Source organism: Pleurodeles waltl, chromosome 4_1 (assembly GCF_031143425.1).
Source record: "Pleurodeles waltl isolate 20211129_DDA chromosome 4_1, aPleWal1.hap1.20221129, whole genome shotgun sequence".
In the NCBI taxonomy this organism is placed as follows: domain Eukaryota; kingdom Metazoa; phylum Chordata; class Amphibia; order Caudata; family Salamandridae; genus Pleurodeles; species Pleurodeles waltl.
In genome coordinates this window covers 461,871,703-461,889,498 of record NC_090442.1, presented here as the reverse complement: position 1 = coordinate 461,889,498, position 17,796 = coordinate 461,871,703, and the positions used below count along the sequence as shown (strand labels likewise).

At 44.7% G+C, this 17,796-nt stretch overlaps 1 protein-coding gene across 13 annotated transcripts in view; it reads right to left on the bottom strand.

The window, feature by feature from the left end:
- Positions 1 to 17,796, bottom strand: part of FRMD4A (FERM domain containing 4A) — a 676,100-nt gene that overhangs the window by 315,925 nt on the left and 342,379 nt on the right. Inside the window, exon 1 of one of the 13 annotated variants that reach the window (XM_069228741.1) lies at positions 1,251 to 1,665. The exons of 10 other annotated variants lie outside the window; for them this stretch is intronic. The gene's annotated coding sequence lies outside the window, so the exon portion shown is untranslated. Of the gene's footprint in view, positions 1 to 1,250; positions 1,666 to 17,796 lie in introns of those variants that run through there. 2 more of the 13 variants (XM_069228746.1, XM_069228747.1) reach the window with 2 other exon arrangements.

The window sequence follows — 17,796 nt, the reverse complement described above, 5'->3', positions numbered from 1 at the left end:
CGTCGCCGGGCCCTATGCAAACGACACCATGACGCCCCTCTTACAACTCAAACGGGGCCATACTTATGGCAGAACTGACGCCTGAAAGCAGACCTTTTCGGGGAGCAGATCTTATAAATGGGAACAGGACCAGGCTAAAGCACAAACAGCACTCCTAGAACAACTGTGCGTAAAAAGCATCAACAGGCCAGTGGGAAGCAACAGCGTGGATTTGTCTTGAAATCAGAAGCTCAAGACATACTGCAATGGCCCAGGCTCACACATGTGCGGCCTGGGGTTCTGGTAGCCTGTGCACCAGTAGATAGTTGTGTACATACACACCTGGAGAAGGTACCCCTCTTTCATGCACCCCCACCCATGAGCTAGACTGTGGCTGCAAAATTCTTAATAAGCGTTCACTGTTCTCAAGCTAAACAACACATGCCTTTGTATAATATTTGGTAAGGTTGCGGATGCAGCGTTATACACAGTTGCCCCTATGGAGGCTGCAGACACTGCTGGGTGCGGTATATATATAACATGACGTGCACGCCTGCATGACCAGAGGGACACGCATGTGCCATCCTCAGCTCACCTGCCAACGTGAATCTGGATGGGCGACAGGCACAGTGTACTGTAGTGGTCACTGTTTGTAGCTAAATGCAGTAAGTGTCACTCCAATCCAAATGGTCATATCACCAGGGTAACCCCTCCTGCTGTGCCCCCCCCCCCCCACCACACACACACACACTCCAGTGAAGCGCTCCGTTGCTTAATAACTAGCCCCACTGGATACAGATATTCTATACAGAGCAAAACATACATTCAGCGGTAAAAACAGCAACAATGTTTTACTCTATTTGCCCCAAATATATATAACAGTAGCAATTACACAGCCAGGAGTGAGACGGTGTGCATGCGGCCCTGCATTGCATCTTGATGAGCTAAGGTTGGGGGGGTGTGAAGCTGCTTTTTGCATTAAAACGGGGGGTGGAGGGCGGCTCCTGAGTCATGTCTACACGGGAACATGCTGCAGTGTGAGCCTGCTGCTGTAAAGATGTGAAAGCCGTCGGCCTTTTCTCCACCCCTGCAAGGGTTAAACAGATCTGTTACACAGCATAAACCGCAGCGCCTGTTAAAGGACCGGCCTTACAACCTGTGTGCTTTATCACCAACGGGCTTCGCATCGCTAGCTTGCACGGCGCTGCAGAAGAACGGCTCACTCCCCCACCACCCCGACCCTTGCAAGATGAAAATGCCCCAGACGGTACCTTCTCTCGGGGCGGGGGGCGGGCTGGCGCTGTTATCCGGCGGGGGCGGGCAGGGAGCAGCGCTCCATGGGCCGGCGGGCCGGCCTCGCATCCAGCATCCGTGCACGGGCTCTCCGCCGGGCTCTCTCTGGGCTCTGCTTTTTTTTTCTATTGCTTGAATCCCGCCCCAGCTCTTCCTTCCCCTCCTCTCTCCTGGGCTGTGCGCGGGCTGCTACCACATCCCTTCTCCCGGGCAGCTAACGGTCTCCGGGAGAGGCACTGGCCGCGGTCCAGGGTGCGCCACGCCAGGACGCGACCCTCACTCCGCCGGGCACCACAACAGAGCCCTGGCAGCAGCTGCCCTCCGCCGGCTCGAGCCTGCGCTCCCCTTCCCGGCAGCTCACGTGCAGACAAAAACAGACTTTAAATGAAAGGAGGCTGGCCGTGGGGGAGGGGAGCCCGAGGAAGGCGCACAGCGGCAGCCTCTGGTGCCGCGTCACGTGGGAGCGGACAGGCACCCCTGGAGCACGGCAGGGTTGGTGCAGACCTGCCTGCCCGCAAAGGGGGTGCTGGACACGTCCCACGATGCTGGCACCACTTTCTGCAGAACGCAGGGGCGTGGAGGGCTAACGTCAAGCATGGGAGGCCAAGGAGGTGCACTTTGGAAAAATAAATCGCTTACCATTTTTATTTTGTTGAAAGCAGTGCTTTAAATGGGCCGGTACTCTCCGGTACTGAGTACCGGCACTTTTTTATTTTGAGAGGGAGAGTACCGGCATATTTCAAGAAAAACGTAATACTTTTAATTGAAGAGTACCGGCACTTCTCAGAAACAAGCAGGTACTCTATTACAGAGTACCTGCACTTATATTTTTCCATTTAAAGCACTGGTTGAAAGGCCGCGGTAGGAAGGCGAAGTTGTGGCATCCTCTGGTGAGAAGGTCAAAAGCCCCACCCAGGAGGAAATCTGGCTCTCAGGCTGCCACACCCCAGTCACCCGTGAGTCAAGAGAAGGCAGGACCAGCAAGTGATGTGTTTCCTTAAGGGGTCGGCCCGTGTTCGCAATCCACAAACGAGGATGACAGTACGGGCGCATGAAAGGTTGTTTCCATCTTCTGCAATAAAGCACAGGGCCCCCTAAAGAAATGGCACACGATGCGGGGTGCTTGCACCCCCAAGCCTTTCCTCACTGAGGTGCTCTAAAGAGAGTTTGCCCGCGTCCGCCCTCATTCATGCGCGTGTCCAATAAAGTCCAAGAAACATTTTTGCGCAGCCGTGTCTTCACAGCAACTACGCCGAAAGGCCAGATGTGAGTAGAGTACTTGTTCCTGCAGTGGAAAGAGCCGGTATCTTTCTATGCGGTAGCCCCGCACTGGCCACCATGACACTTTATTGCCATAGTTTGGGAAGACATTCAGATAGTTTGCATACATGCCAACACGTTAAAAGAGGAAATTATGAGATTAAAAAAAAAACAATCAGGAGATTGCATTTCTCCTATTGGTTTCCATTGAAGTAGAGGCAATTTAAAGCAGAAGGCAGACAACATAAAGTCATTTTTAGCTTCAAAAACTGGGACTCGCCCGGCTGCATCGGGTCTGTTGGCTTGTGTGGCCCTGAGAGGTCTGTGCCAGGGAGCCGGCAAGGCGAGGACACCGCAGGCTGGGGCGTACATGCGGCAGCCCCTGCCCTTCCACTTAGTCAGCAGCTTTTAACAGCCAGGGATTTCCTGATGAGTGGGCCTTCCTGTCAGAAAAACTACTAAATAATTCTACACACCATATGTCCGCCTCTGCTTCCAAAACACCCCTCCCACTCTAATGTGTTTCCTTGCCAGAAGTGAACATATACAATGCATGTTACTTCACACTAAGAGGCCACATAGACCCATCTTTATTGCGAAGTATCACCATCGGAAAGAATCAAAACATTCGTTTTCCTTTCATGACATGCATATATATTAGAGTGCACTATAAAATGGTTATTTCCATGATTCCTGCAATTAACTCTTTCTCCGTGGCATGAGAATGTGTAAAACTGCTTATTTTGGACACTGCTCTCAGGAAAACCTTGGCAGCCTGCATTTTGTACTATCGCAAGGGCCTCTCTGAGCCTTTTGCACTCTTTTCTATCCTGAAGGTCAGTGCAGCCTTGGACATTCTTGTGGTAGGTCTGTGTATGTATGTATGCAGCCGGCTTCATCTTCAGTTGTGGCATGTAGCGGTCCCCAGGGGCTGCACACAGGGGTCCGGGAGTCTGTACTGTTCTGTGCCAGACATCTAATAACCAAACATGGCGTCAGAAGGAACATGAGCTGCACGTCCTTATGGTTATTGATTGTGTGGATGGCCTTCATGAACTCTTCCATCCCACCCCCCATCCTTTCCTTGTGGCCTTGGACTTTACGGGTGCTGGTGATGACACCAGAGGCCTGGTGCAGATGTTCCCTCCTCCTTCTGTCAGCTTACCAAGAACTAACAGTGGGCTTTAAGCTCACTCCTTGCTTATCTTTGCTTGGCTATGTCTTCACTCTCATTTACTTGCTTCTTATTTGGCTTGCCTTGTTCATCTTGTGTTAGTCCCTACCCTGGAGCATAGCCTCTTTACTTGGGTCCTTCCACTTCTCACTTTTATTGAACTATATTCTTCTCTCTGCTTATTCAGTCCATGAGAGTGCATATATTTTCCAATAGTCTCACTTGTGTACTTCTCACCCCTGCGCTCCGTGTTGCTCTCTCTCACCCATGTGCCTCTCACCCCTGCGCTCCGTGTTGCTCTCTCACCCATGTGCCTCTCACCCCTGCGCTCCGTGTTGCTCTCTCACACCCATGTGCTTCTCACCCATGTGCTCCGTGTTGCTCTCTCACCCATGTGCTTCTCAGCCATGCGCTCCGTGTTGCTCTCTCTCACCCATGTGCTTCTCACCCCTGCGCTCCATGTTGCTGTCTCTCACTTGTCTGTTTCTCCCTGTTCCCCTTGTTGCTATCCCTTCAGTGCTGCTTAAACCCTCCCCGTGCACTCACCATTGCTTCCCGCCTTCACCCACTTCACTGTTGCCCCCCAACACCTCCACAATCCTATTTTTTAAATATTACTTTTTATTGTAACTTTTTTTTGGAGAGAAAGGCAAGAAATTTTGCTGGTGGTCCTTTTGCTTTCTAAATTAAAGCGGTATGATGCACGCACATGCCTAAAATTTAAGTTACCACCATCAACTGCGTCATTGCATCTTATTTTTCTTACTTGTGTGAATGCTGTACAGAAGATGCTCACAGATTAACAAAGGGCATTAACATAGCCATTAGGCCTAATGGCTTTGCCAGTGCTTGTTAAAAATTGCTTTTTGGCTTTGTGATGGGGGTTAAAAAGACTACTGGCTACAGGGTACAAAGCTACCAGAACATCAGACATCACTGCACTGCCAAGGAGTGTTTCCTTTGCTACATGCAGGACGAAGTCATCAGAATGCAGTGATCTCTTTCCTTCAAACAGACACTTTGCCAAACCCCTATGGAAGCCACTCGCTCCCTGAAGACTTATTGACTTTTATGACAATGACTAAAATGTGGTGAAGACCAGACAGCCACCTTGGACTGCATTGAGCAATCTAAAAGTCCCTCATATTGAAAATAGAGAAGTTTTTCCACATTTCAGATTTTTGACAAACAGGGCCAAACTCTATTTTTTTCAAAGAATTGTCTAAAATGCCACAGGTTTTCAACACCTTGGATTAGTCCAAACACATAGTTTACCATAACCTCGTTCCACGGACATCAATAATGTATCGCTGGACTTTGGAAAATCTGCCACTTCTCTTACCAGCCCTGCTCTTACACATCAAGAAGACAGAAACAGTAACAGAAAGTTAAAAAAAAGGCTCTAACAGCTGTGTTTTCTTTGTCTAGAGTCTCTTCCAAGGAGGTTCTTAGCCATTCGGCCAGCTGAGAAGTCACTCAGAAGCGCCACTTTGAGAATAACCCAGTTCTCACAGACTCAAGCCACAAAGATATAATGATGAAATGCCTTCATCTGAGTTTTGAATTAGGAGCAATATCAGCAAGTGCCACATGGCACCAAATAAATCTCACCAGCAATAAGTTTATCCACTCAGTATAAATAATCCCTAAAATATAGACTTTCAACATTGTATAGAAGTAGAACAGTTTTGTATGTAAACATCAGCTTTCCCTTTTCTTAAGACACACATTTTGGCCTCAAGTACAAGCATTTTGTTTTTGACGAAAAATTATTTCTGTTCTCTTCCATCTTGGCATTTTATGGAAGGACATATATTTTGCTGTCAACATCATTCTGAGTAAGCACACTCAGATTCCCAAAAACGAAAAAGCTCGGTGAGCCTGCATGGCTTGACATCAGGCAGCAAAGGCAGGCGTTTTTAATTCCACCCAGTTATTTTCTTGAATCTCTGGAAGGGGATGTTGATTGACAGTGCGGTTATATATTTTATTTGCATTTTAAATGTTGACAGACCTGTCAGTTTTGTCTTGTTGCCCCCTAAAGTCAGCACCAGGATGCCAGTTGTGAGCTAAATACAATTAATAATGACAATTTTTTTTTTTATATATACTTAAATATTTGATTTTTATATTATTCAAAGTAAACTTGTCGATAAACTGCCACCCGAGCCCGCATTTTAAAAATGATTTAAACGTGGAAGAAGCTGGTGCGGATTAAAGGTGAAAAAGATACCTGAATTGTTAATGTTATTGTTTAATTAGTATTCCGATTTTGTAATGCTTCTAAAAACTATTGGGGATTTGAGGATCATGACATTTTATGAAAATGGAAGTCTGGACGCTCTTGTAGGAAATGGAATGTAATTGCTACCATATGTTTCTGAACAAGTACACTGCAGGTTCTTTCCCATATCACAGTAAAGGCTGACCATTATAGTTTAAATGAAAACAAAATAAATATAAATTAGGGTCAGATGTTGGCTGAATGTAACTAGTTGTGCACCTGTGTAAATTTTTGGTAAAACAATTTTATGAGTCCAAAAAAGCTAACCGACTAGATTTCTCTTCAAATATTCAGAGTTAACAATGTGTTTATTATATATATAATAAGGCAGTTTGTAAAGTACAGTTTCAAAACTCCAGTGTTTTTTTTTATTCTGATAACAGATGTTTATTATCAATGGTGCACATTGAACCATCGATTTTTTTTTTTTAAGGCTGAGCGACTCCACCTTGTTTCAATCTTTGTCCAGTCAGATAGACATACACGACTGCGGTGGATTCAATGATTCATGCATTAGTTCTCAGAAACACCCAAACTTCATGTAACATCGGCTTTCAGTTCACTTCATGTTTCTGGTACAAAGTGAGCGTTTTGAAATTAGAAGGCAGAAAAATAAAAATACTATAACATTAGGGTGAGCATTCTGAAAATTGGAAGCGGATGTTTAGACCAAAAAGATAGAAAGACACAGCAGAAACACACAAAACTATTTTGTGTTTTTGACCTGGACCCTAGGTGCATGAGGCACAGGGTAAGTAAAAGCAAAACTCAAAAATGTCATCCCTAAACCGTTCACATCTTACCTTAAAAACCGTTCCTTGGATACAAAAACAGAATACTCTCTCAATATTTAGTGCCTCGCTGCCTGAGTCCCTGACGAGACTCTCAGGGACATTCAGTGTTGGTCAGCCACCATCATTTCAGTTTAGACTCTTGCAAACGGAGTTCCTTCAAATCTCCCCATCCAGTGCCTCCACTCCTGTTCATTCACCGGAATGCAGTCAATGAATGACATCCCTAGGATTCATCATTGGGAAGACTTTGACTCTCTAAGAACACATATCTATTCGTTGTTCAAAGGGGGCAACTCCATCACAGACTCCTGTGAGGAATTAAACATCTCATGCTCAGAGAGGGGTTCGTGCAAGTAGTACAATTACTTGTGTTATCTAGATTGTTCTACTACAACTCTCAATTCATCAAAGGAATTCATAGGATACACCTGGCACCTATCAAGGCAGCTCAGCATGCTGCTGCCAGGCCAGCAATAGGTAATAGAAAATAGACATCACTCCTCTTCTGCTCGCTCTCCAAAAAACTTTCTTTCAAGCATCTTTGAGAATTGTTAAACTTGCATGCATAATATTTAAGAAAATCTATTCTTCATGGAGGAAAGCCACAATTCTGTTGATTTATTTCAAATGTGTGCTATCCTGGATAATAAAAATGTTGTGGAGTCTGGTATGGTTGTTTTATTCCATATATTTCCAACATCTTAAATCAACACTTTACAGCATCCAGATACGTTTCAGCAATTCTAAAGCAAGTTGATCACGCAGTCCTGACTCCACCAGAATTCTGCCATTCCATGCTGGTCCATATTCTTATTTGGAGACCTTATTTGATGTCATAATAGTTCAATGTAACATCTTAAATATATGTTATTTCATATTTAGTTTACCTGTCTCATTGTTTTGGCTGCACTCGCCTCCAGCTGAAATTGCATATTCAGACCCTGGTCCCATTTGGTATTTTTTTAATGGATGTAAATGTTCTTTTTGTTTTGACATTGGTGTAGTACTGGATCAAATCGTGTACTTAACACAATTCATTCACTTTTTAGATGTTTACTTCCACTGTAAATATATATTAATCATATTAAAACATACTAATCATCCTTAGATTTTAGAGTAATGTACAAACGCAGTGCTACACTGATGATGAGCATTTAGTGGCTTGTGCTATTCAAGGAGCCCAACATTTGGCCTTCTCAGACTGACTCACTGAACACAAGTGATCTGCCTCTGTAAGGTCTGTTGGGAAGATAAACCCAGGTCCAGTCTCCCAGCCTTCAGAAAAGCCCAGCTTTGCCTAGTTGATCCACTGAAAAGTTTGCAGCTGTCATTCTGTGGGTGATATACTCAAGAACAACCATTCTTCTCCACTGAGAGCAAAATAACAAGGACCAGAAAGTTCCTACTCTGAAAGGTTGATAGGATTAGGAACAATCTTGATTCCTTCTGACAAAGGAATGCCTGGATACGAGTAGTAATACACGGAGCCCGTTTCTAAAGTAAATTGAATTCAGTATTATCGACAACAGGTATGACCAGAGTGCTGTATTAATAATGCAAGCCCATGCACTGCTCGCATAAACAGATCCTAACTGTAGACAATAGGAAATAAGTCCATGTAACTCTAAACTTATTTGTGAAGGGCGAGATACTGCACACTTTCACAAAAAGGAAAACATACTTGATGAAAAGCGATAAACCTCCTGTGGGTCACATGGAATCCTTATTAAATCATTGTATTGATCTGGTGCAAACTATTCCTGGCAGGAACTAAATGTAATGGTGTGATGGCATTAGGTACTTTCTCTCAAATAGCAATGAGGGCAGAGAAGAAACAGAGCCAGCTTCAAGTGAACAGTTAACAGATTTCTAGATACTTTTTAGGAGTGCACAATTTTATAAGATCAGAATTTGTGAAAGCCTGTGCATTTGAATCAAACTCCTGTAACTGTTTCTGCAGCTTTCTTCTGCAGATATAGACAGATGTGTGTGCATGAATGGAGAGTGCATATAGACACATTTACATAGCTCCAGGGGTATATAAATAACTTATAAAGTTTGAGGTGAAGTGTTTGAGGAGAAGAGAGAAGGCTTCCTCGAGTCTGAATGTTGTCAAGTTTGGATTGCAATTCAGATAAAGTAAATAGTAGACATCTGTGTTTACATGGTATTATGGCAGCACAGAGGTAATTGATGGCATTATCCAATGGCATGCATAGGTAACGTTCTATATCACTGACTATGATGAAAAAAGATGTCTTGTTGTTTCAGTGTGACCCAGGTGTTCTATTATGCAATTAATGCACAGGGTAAGTGTACATGGATTTTCCTGGGATGCCACAGGTGACTGGTGGAGGATGATCATGAAGTTTCCATTTGGACATGATGTCTGCCTGGCTGAAAGGAGGTGGACCAGGCCAGGATGGATCTTGGTGGTACCCATGCAGTTGGAGTGGGTTGCTAGGAGGGCCCAATGATCAATGGTATCAAAGGATACAAACCCTCTTGAAGAAATAAAAGGCAGTGGTCTCAATTGTAAGCAGTCTGAAAAGAATAATCAACTGTATGGACGGTTGTTTTTCATTGATGATATTAGGCCCCACTCTGGTAACATTGACAACCACTCTTCCCAAGACTTTTCCTCGGTTATGGAGACAAATGGTAGAATGGCTACTACAGAATTCCTCATGGTCAACTTGATGTTTTTTGAAGAGAGTAGTATCTGGCCATGTGTTAGGAATGCTGTAGTCCTGGGACACTGGACTTATGCGCCATGGAAGGGAGAAATTATACGGCAGGGTTGAGTAAATTATGCAGCAAGGATAAGAAAATTATGCAGCGTAAAGTGGCACATTCTTTGATAGTATTACATCAATATTTTATCATTTTTACACTGTCTGGGTATTGGTTGAACCTCATTAGTACCAGTTTAACACCAAATACAGCAGTAAGCAAAAGAAAGATGATCAATCGCCCTTTGAAATGGGCCTTCCACTCCGCGGCAACACGTGTTGCTGCATTTTTAGTAACCTTTGAACAGTTTGAGCTACAAACAAACATTTTTTGTTAAAATCTATAGATGATGGATTGTGTGACAAATGCAGCAAATTTATAACTATGCAAAAGATGCCGCAGCTGCACAATTTCTTCATTCCAGTGGCCCTGCTGAAGGGGCACTTGTTTGGAGTAAATGATCTGATGTTGAAGTAGGAAATCCTAAAGACATTCAGTGAAGATATTTGCATTCAGTGAAAGCAGTAGATATTCATTGTTTCAAAATGTGCTGAGTCATAACAGAGAAAACAAATAATGCGCATAACTTCTGGGACTTTTTGCTGTGGCCAGAAATGATTTGCCCTACCTCCCTCTAACATGTGTTGACACCTGTATCATGCACTGCTCACTCAAATTCCTCAATTATTAAATGCTAAGATGATAGCATGGCATAACTCTTTCATGACCTACAAATAGATCATATTCATCTCAGTTCACCACTTCTTACAGTATTTCATAAGTATCGCTTTTCTACCCTATTTCATTTATAATGTGTTGGCTCGTGGCAAAGCCAACACTTTCCTGTTGTTAGTTTCCTGGTAACCGTTTTCACTCTTCACATAAGAGATGCGTCTGGTGGTGATATGGATTACCAAACTACTGAATTTTCCTTACATGCTAGAGGTCCTGCACAGTGATCCTGAAATGCCAGCCTATTTTTTACTGTAGTCCAGTTTCCCACCTCAATTGTAACTTTTTGCTGAATTTTCCAAAGCGGTCTGCTATGGAAGAATGTGCCTGGAGTATTGGTCCATTTTTGTGCAAAGTGCCATCTTCCACTTTAAGGCAGGGAGACAACTGTGACCTTTTCTGGCAACCCTTACTTCCAGTCTGGTTGCTCAGTTGCTTAATGCATCCACCTATGGGCTGTGTTTCATGTCATGTGTTTCTGCATGATACTGAGTCTACTGTGTGGACATCTAGATCAGAAATGATCTCCCTCCAGAGCTTTGAAGTGCTTTGATTGTCCAGTGGTGTGACATACACTGGCATTGTATACTATGCATTCTTGAAATGTCAACATCAAGTCTTTTCAGTGGCATAACAAAGACCCCCACAGCACCCGCGGTGGGGGGGGGGCCCTAAGCTCTAGGGGGCCCGATCAGTACAGTATCCTGGCCTGAGAGCTCCAGAGAGGGGCCCCTCCATGTACTTTGCATTGGGGCGCCCTTGGGTTTCGTTACGCCACTGAGTCTTCTGCGTATCTTGTCCCTGGATGACCTTCTCAATGCTGCAAATAGCATTATGTTCTTCTGCTGTTGCACGTCATTGCAAGAACACTTGCTCCTCTAAAACTTGGCGCTTCGATGCCATGGCCGAAATGCGCTTTATAAATACTAAATACAAATACAAGAACCCTTTTCGCGGGGTACTAAAATTCCAAGTTCGGTCACCAGGAAGAAGATTTACTTAACGGTCTCTGTACATCTGCCTATTTGTTACATGGTACACATTTTAAATACATACATCATCTCCATGACTGAGCAATGGAACAAGAGGCCCATGGCCGCTGCCTCTTAAATTCACCGTCTCTTGGCCACATGGACGCACTCCTACTGCCTTTGATTATTTCAGAGCCAGGATTATACCCACCCAGGACAAAAGGTGTGATCCTGGACCCTGGCCACCCACACAGGCAGATGCTCGGGCCACTCACACTTAGGGGGTTATTACAACTTTGGAGGAGGTGTTAATCCGTCCCAAAAGTGACCGATATACCACCAGCCGTATTAAGAGTCCATTATTTACCGTCACTTTTGGGACGGATTAACACCTCCTCCAAAGTTGTAATAACCCCCTTAGTCTCTAAATCTCTTGTTGCGATGACCAACAAACAGTCGATGGAGGCTCAGTGCATGCCTTCCGTGTGAGAACATGGAGTGCTGAACAAAGGGTTAGCCCCACAATTGATAGTTATAACAGCCGTCAAACATTTTCCGAGAAACCCCATAATACTGTGTTTTTCTTTTGAAAATAACTTTGTTTTAGTTGGTACGTTTCCCTGACGAATCCTTCAGAAGAGGAAAGTCAGAATTGAACATCCAAAAGCATAAGACAGACGTTTAAGGCATGGGCAAAGCGGGCAATTGCCCAGGCCCCCCTGGGAAAGTGAATATTCCATCTAATTGACCTGTGTGTGGTGCCACTCTCCCTCTCTCTATCTGGCTGCACCGCTTACTCCCCTTCCCCGCACCAGTGTCATCTTAGGAATTTTCATGGGCCCTGGCAAGGCAATTACTTTTTTAAGGGCCTAGTTTCTCAAACTTAAACATATAATTCAGTGCAGTTTTGGGAGTATGCAGGCTTGAGTTAACAGGAAATGCGCAATATATTTCAGTGTTGTTCAAAGGAGGGGCTCCCAACATGTCAACCACCTAGGGCCCCCCAAATCATTGATATAACACTGGCATAAGAGCATGGATGTCAATTCGCCAGCTGTCCTGGATCACAGAAGTAACACTGCACACCCAAGAACCCTAAATTTATACAAGACTGTCCCACCCTCTACTTGTCAACAGGATCTTATTTGCTGATCTAAGTCTGCAGGGAGGAGAGGGAAACAGAGACAGTAAACAGGGCACTTAAGGCACTGCTTTCCTTTTGTTTCTGCTTCCTATACTCTGAGACCAGGGGTAGCAGTGGCAGTGCTCGGGGTACCAATCCGACAAGGAAGGGTAGCAGCTGCTACCTTGACATTCATGCATAAGAGGCAATAGTTGCAAGTGTTGGTGGTAATACATTCCATGTGGTATTCCTGCAACATGTGCTCCAGCCTAGATTACAGCTTTCTCAGCTACCACTCAGTCATAGGCTTTCACAAGGACTGCACATTTGTTTTGCATCTTCAAGATGGCTCAATGAGTTACAGGGGCGAGGATGCGGCCTAACAGCCAAAGCTTCCGACTTTGGAGGTGAGGAACAAGGTTTGTGTCTCAGCGTCGGATCAACATCATGTGATTCTGGGCAAGTCACTCTCCCCGTGCCTAGAAGAAAAAAAAAATGTGTCCTTGTGTAACGTAACCCACATAAAATGCTCAAATACCCTGAGGTCGAGTTCACCCTATATATAAAACTGCAAACAGCAGATGCAATGTGCAGATTGCATGTTCAAATCCATGCAATTCCAACACTTCCTTCCAAGGTCAGTAATTTGAGCGCTATTTGAGTAATAGTAAAAGCTGTTATTTCGAGAAAAGAAAAACATAAGTCAAATAATATACTGCTTTTCTACAAAAAAAAAAAACAATTTTATTATTGTTTTAATGATGTCGTTTATATGCCCCCTGCTGGCCTGCAGAGTTTGAGTTTGTTAACTACTTCTACAAGTAGACTATAGACCCCAGCTTTAACTCCTTGGGGAGCAACAGCAGAAATCACTTACAGATGCTCCTATAGTGCTGGCCAGACCTGGCATTGTACTCTCCCGCACCCAGATTAGTCATGGATGGTTCATTTTTAAATCAATTACCTAGATACCCCTTACACGTATGTAGGTGTGGCGTTCAGCAGAGGTCACAAAATTGTCTTCCTTCCTATAGCCTGGAATAAGGCTATATTGGGGCGCTGGAGCGTGTGGCTGCTAACACACTCTGCACTTAGAGCCCAAGCCACAGAGTAAACACAGCAGTCCTGGATAGGTGTTGCATTCTGTTTGACTCTTTGGTGTGTGGATACTTGCAGTGGCGTAAAGCAAAATTATGCCCCTCCATCTGCAGATGGCAAAGATGGGCTTCTGAGTCTCCCATATTTTTCAGATATTCATTGGCCTTGGGCTGAATGGGGCGTCCAGAAGGCTTGGGTGTCCCTGACGGCTTGGGGACCACCTGCACCACTTGGGCTGCAGGAGGCCTGTGCTACCCCTGGATAACCTCGATGCTTGTGACAATCCGGGATTCCCTGGATTACGATACACTGCTCCAGACACTACTGATTTCAGATGAGGCATACAAGAGTGGATCTTTGAACAACATGACCTGCCTCCAGCATCATCACCTTACATACTCCAGTAATAAGTTATGTTACTTCATGTCACTAATATCTATACACTTCGCATAATTCCGTATTTTGTTCCTGGGAAGCACTGAGGGGACCAGGTGCAGGCAATAGAGTTCACTAGTGTGCATTTGTGGATGCATGAACACCACCACATGGCTTGCCCCTCACCTATATTGCCCCTGACATTCCCTAAGATCTGTGCATCCCAGTGCACTTCTGATTAAAATAGTTAGTGCCAGTGAACATACTGAGGCAAACTACATATTTCATTGGCTATCACAATACTCCCAAGCAGCCTCTATGAACAGCAAACAACTTCCTGAAATATCACTATATCCGTGTCCTATTCTGGGCTTTTATGACACTGGGGACCACCTTGATTTCAGACCTTTCATAATAATGTCTGTTTGTGTTATTCACATGTCTACAATGCTCCATCTGTCTTTGGTATGACCTATTGCTTTTGACAGTCTGGTGACTTGCGATATGGGTCTGAGGTTTCCATTGCTGACTGTAGCCTGAGTCCGCTTCTGGTGGTGTTTTAGGGTGTTAGGTTCTGGATCTGTTCTAGGTTAGGAGGCTATGGCTTGCTGATTGAGCTCTAGGTGCATGCTTTTGGTGTTTGATGGCTGAGGCCGGAAAGCTTGAGCACTCACACATCTTCGAGGTCAGGTTACGTAGCTGTTGCCGGCAGATGGATATGTGTGTGTGTTATTTTCTTTATCATGGTACCCAAGAGTATTCACCGCAAGCTATATAGTGTATCGAGGCTATGCTTGATGTGTGTTAGTAGTTCTGGCTGTTGTGTTCTCATGGATGATAATGTCTGATGTGTCATGGTGAGAAATGTCATCTTAGGCTTGGCGACACTCGACTGTAGCCCTTGTGTATATGGCTATACAATGTTTTGTTCCTTGAGAGCACTATGAAGATGCTGTTGTACGCTGATGGTACCCATACTAAGGGTATCAACTGGACTTGGCTTTAGGGTCCATCACACTGTTTTGATTTTGAGAGGCTGCTTTTATGTGAGAGTAAATACAGCCAGTACCTGATGCTATTTAGCGCTCCATCGTTTATGTAGGATTGGAGCTGACCTTGTCATATGGCTCCAGCTTTGGAGGAAAGAGCCTGTAATGCACCACCGAATGTTAAGAGTAGTCCGACTGGATGTTGTGTGAGTGACACTTGCATCATGAGGATGAATCAATGTGTCATCTACACCTAACTGCACTGTCAGATTGCCTGACAAGGAGGTCTGACCTCAGTGATCCTAGGTCAGTCTATGTTTTTAGAATTACCAATGCTACCCCTCCCCCACACCTCCTATTCTTAATTTATGGGGGGGGAGGAGTGGGGTTTACAGACTCAAGCAATGCCCTCAGTCAGTGAAGAACTTGGCTGAGGGTCAAACTTGGCAATTATAGGATGGCATATGAGTTGTCAGGATCCATTTTGGTGGCATCAGCCAAGCAGTATTCCGATGTTGCCCAAGGACATCAGTGAGGTAGGCTGGATGAAAGACAGAGTGGATGAAGTGACTGAATAAATCCACAGGTTTAAGGAGTCCTATCTTAAAACAGTATGAGGCAGATACAAGCTGTAGTCTCACATAGATCATGCATCTTTGGAGGATTAACTTTTAGGAGTGTGGTTTCTCATTATTAGACTCCACCCATATCTCACTTGGACTCAGCTAATAAGATGCCTTCATCTAGCATGATACAGTGGGAAGCTGGCCGTAAACCCATGAATCTGGGGAAGCCAAACGTCTTAAAATGTAATCTGAGCCACATGGTTCATTCTCCATATAGGTGTTTGTCCGCAATTTTTTTTATCAAATACATGAAATAAGTGTTCTTACATAGCAGTTTTCATTGGTTCCTGAGGATGAACGAGGTTTGTTTCCTTGGTAATTTTTTAGTCTACTTTGCCATTGATTCTAAAGGATCATGTGATCTCTTGATACCCTTGTTTGGTACTCATGAAGATTCAATGAAAATGTTCATGTGGACTCATTAAGACATCTTTTATATCTGCAAGGAACCATATTCTGCACCAGCATGGGGGTCGAAGCAAAACTAGGAGAGTGGGTATATTGGGTAACACCTGACCTTAGTACCTCCAACTGTACGTGATACCTGTTGTTTCTGCAGAAAGCGTGAGGTAACTCCCCCCTCCCAGCACTATCTGAGGAAACTGGCAAAAGGAAGTTTGCAAAAGGTCGGTCTCTAGCTAAACTGCATGAAGCTATGCACACTGGGGAGGTGGGGGGGTCCTACTGCGTATTGCTGCAGAACCTCTGAGGAGACACTGTGTTGGCAAAGCTGATGGATGGGTTAAAGATGCTCCAGATGACTGAGGGTGATGCTATTTGTATTGACACTTGAGCATCACTGTCAATTCAGCTTTGGCGCTTGAGAAAGTAAGCCTTTCTGTGGGCTGAATTCATGCCAATAAATAGAATATTTAGAACCTAGAGGAAATCTGCAGATAGGATTTGTGGTCAACAACTTATGTTCAGTGCCAAAATGTCCTTGTCTGTTCCTGATGCTAAGTAGAAACCAAGGTGGAGGAAATCTAAGTGAAGGAAATGTTAGCAAGGCTGGTGTGTAGGGCTTGGGAGTCACTGTGAAGCATACACGTGTAGCATCCCCTAGTATTCAGTTTCCTGTCATTGCTCGATGAGCTCAGGGTTCAGTAGTGAAGCTGGGGCGCCACTTTCTCCTGTTTACCGGCCCAGCATCGCCATCTTTCTTGTAGCACGGGACGGTCACCAAGTAATAGAAAAAGCCACACGATTATAGGGGCAGCCACTACATGTTTATGCTACGTTATTTATATTTGTATTCTGCATTCTGTGGAAAAGATGTCCCCACTGCACCAAACATCACGTCTGTGCTGAGATACCTGAATGCAGAATGTTGTTTTTAATGTGGAAGTTTGTGTGTGTCCCATACTATTGAAGGCCACACTACAGCCATCTATAGTATATATCTCAGCTATGTGGGGTGTAGATAAGGTCTGTGTCCAGTGTGTTCTGTTCGGTATTTTGTGTGTTTTATACTACTGAAAAAGGCTTTTGTGAGCCACGACATCCAGCTATGTGGTATTTCTATGCCATGTGCTACTTAAGACATCCACAGTATTTTCTATTAGATGTTTGCGGGTGTTGTATATCAGTGTTTCCCATGCTGTGGTCAGGGGACTCCGAAGGGTCCGCGAAGCCTCTTCAGGGGGTCCACGACTGCTCAGAAAATTAAATAATATTAACATATTAGGTCCCCAGTTTTCAGTAATGACCCAGTGGGGGGGTCCCCTAATTCCAATGATGGTTCAGTGGGGGCCCCCGGGTTCCAGTAATGATAAAGTTGGGGGCCACACAAGTCAAAAGGTTGGAACCACTGTTGTGTATTACTGAAAAGTGTTGCTGGGCGCTACATGACAGTAAGCTGTCCGCTATATCTGAGATGCACGGTGTGTATGGAAGGTGCTCTGCTAGTGTGGTCTGTCAGTTTTGTTTTTAAGTAGGGCGTGCTGTTGAGCGCTGCTGACTCGCTGGCTATAGGCATAACTGGAGTCCGCTGGGTGCGTGTGGCACATCCACTCTACTGTGTGCTACTGGATGCGAGAGTGCCGTGATTTAGTAGTGCCGACTGCACAATATACTGTGTTGCTTAGATGAGATGTTTTCCCGCGGTGGCTTTCTGCTGGCTTTAGAGCCAACAGTCGCCCACTTGCAGTAGAGTTGGACGTTCTAATAGGTCTATTTTCCAACCACTTTGCTGCTTTTTCATTGAGGGAGCGAAAAAAGCTAATCTCGTTGCTGCGTCTGCACATCGGTGTGTTTATGTATGCAAATCCGAGGACTTGCGTTTCAGCTGCGGATCGTCCCCCGCGCTATTTCTCCGGGGCAGGGGCCCTGAGACATAATAATTTCCGGTGCTGCCCCAGCCAATGAG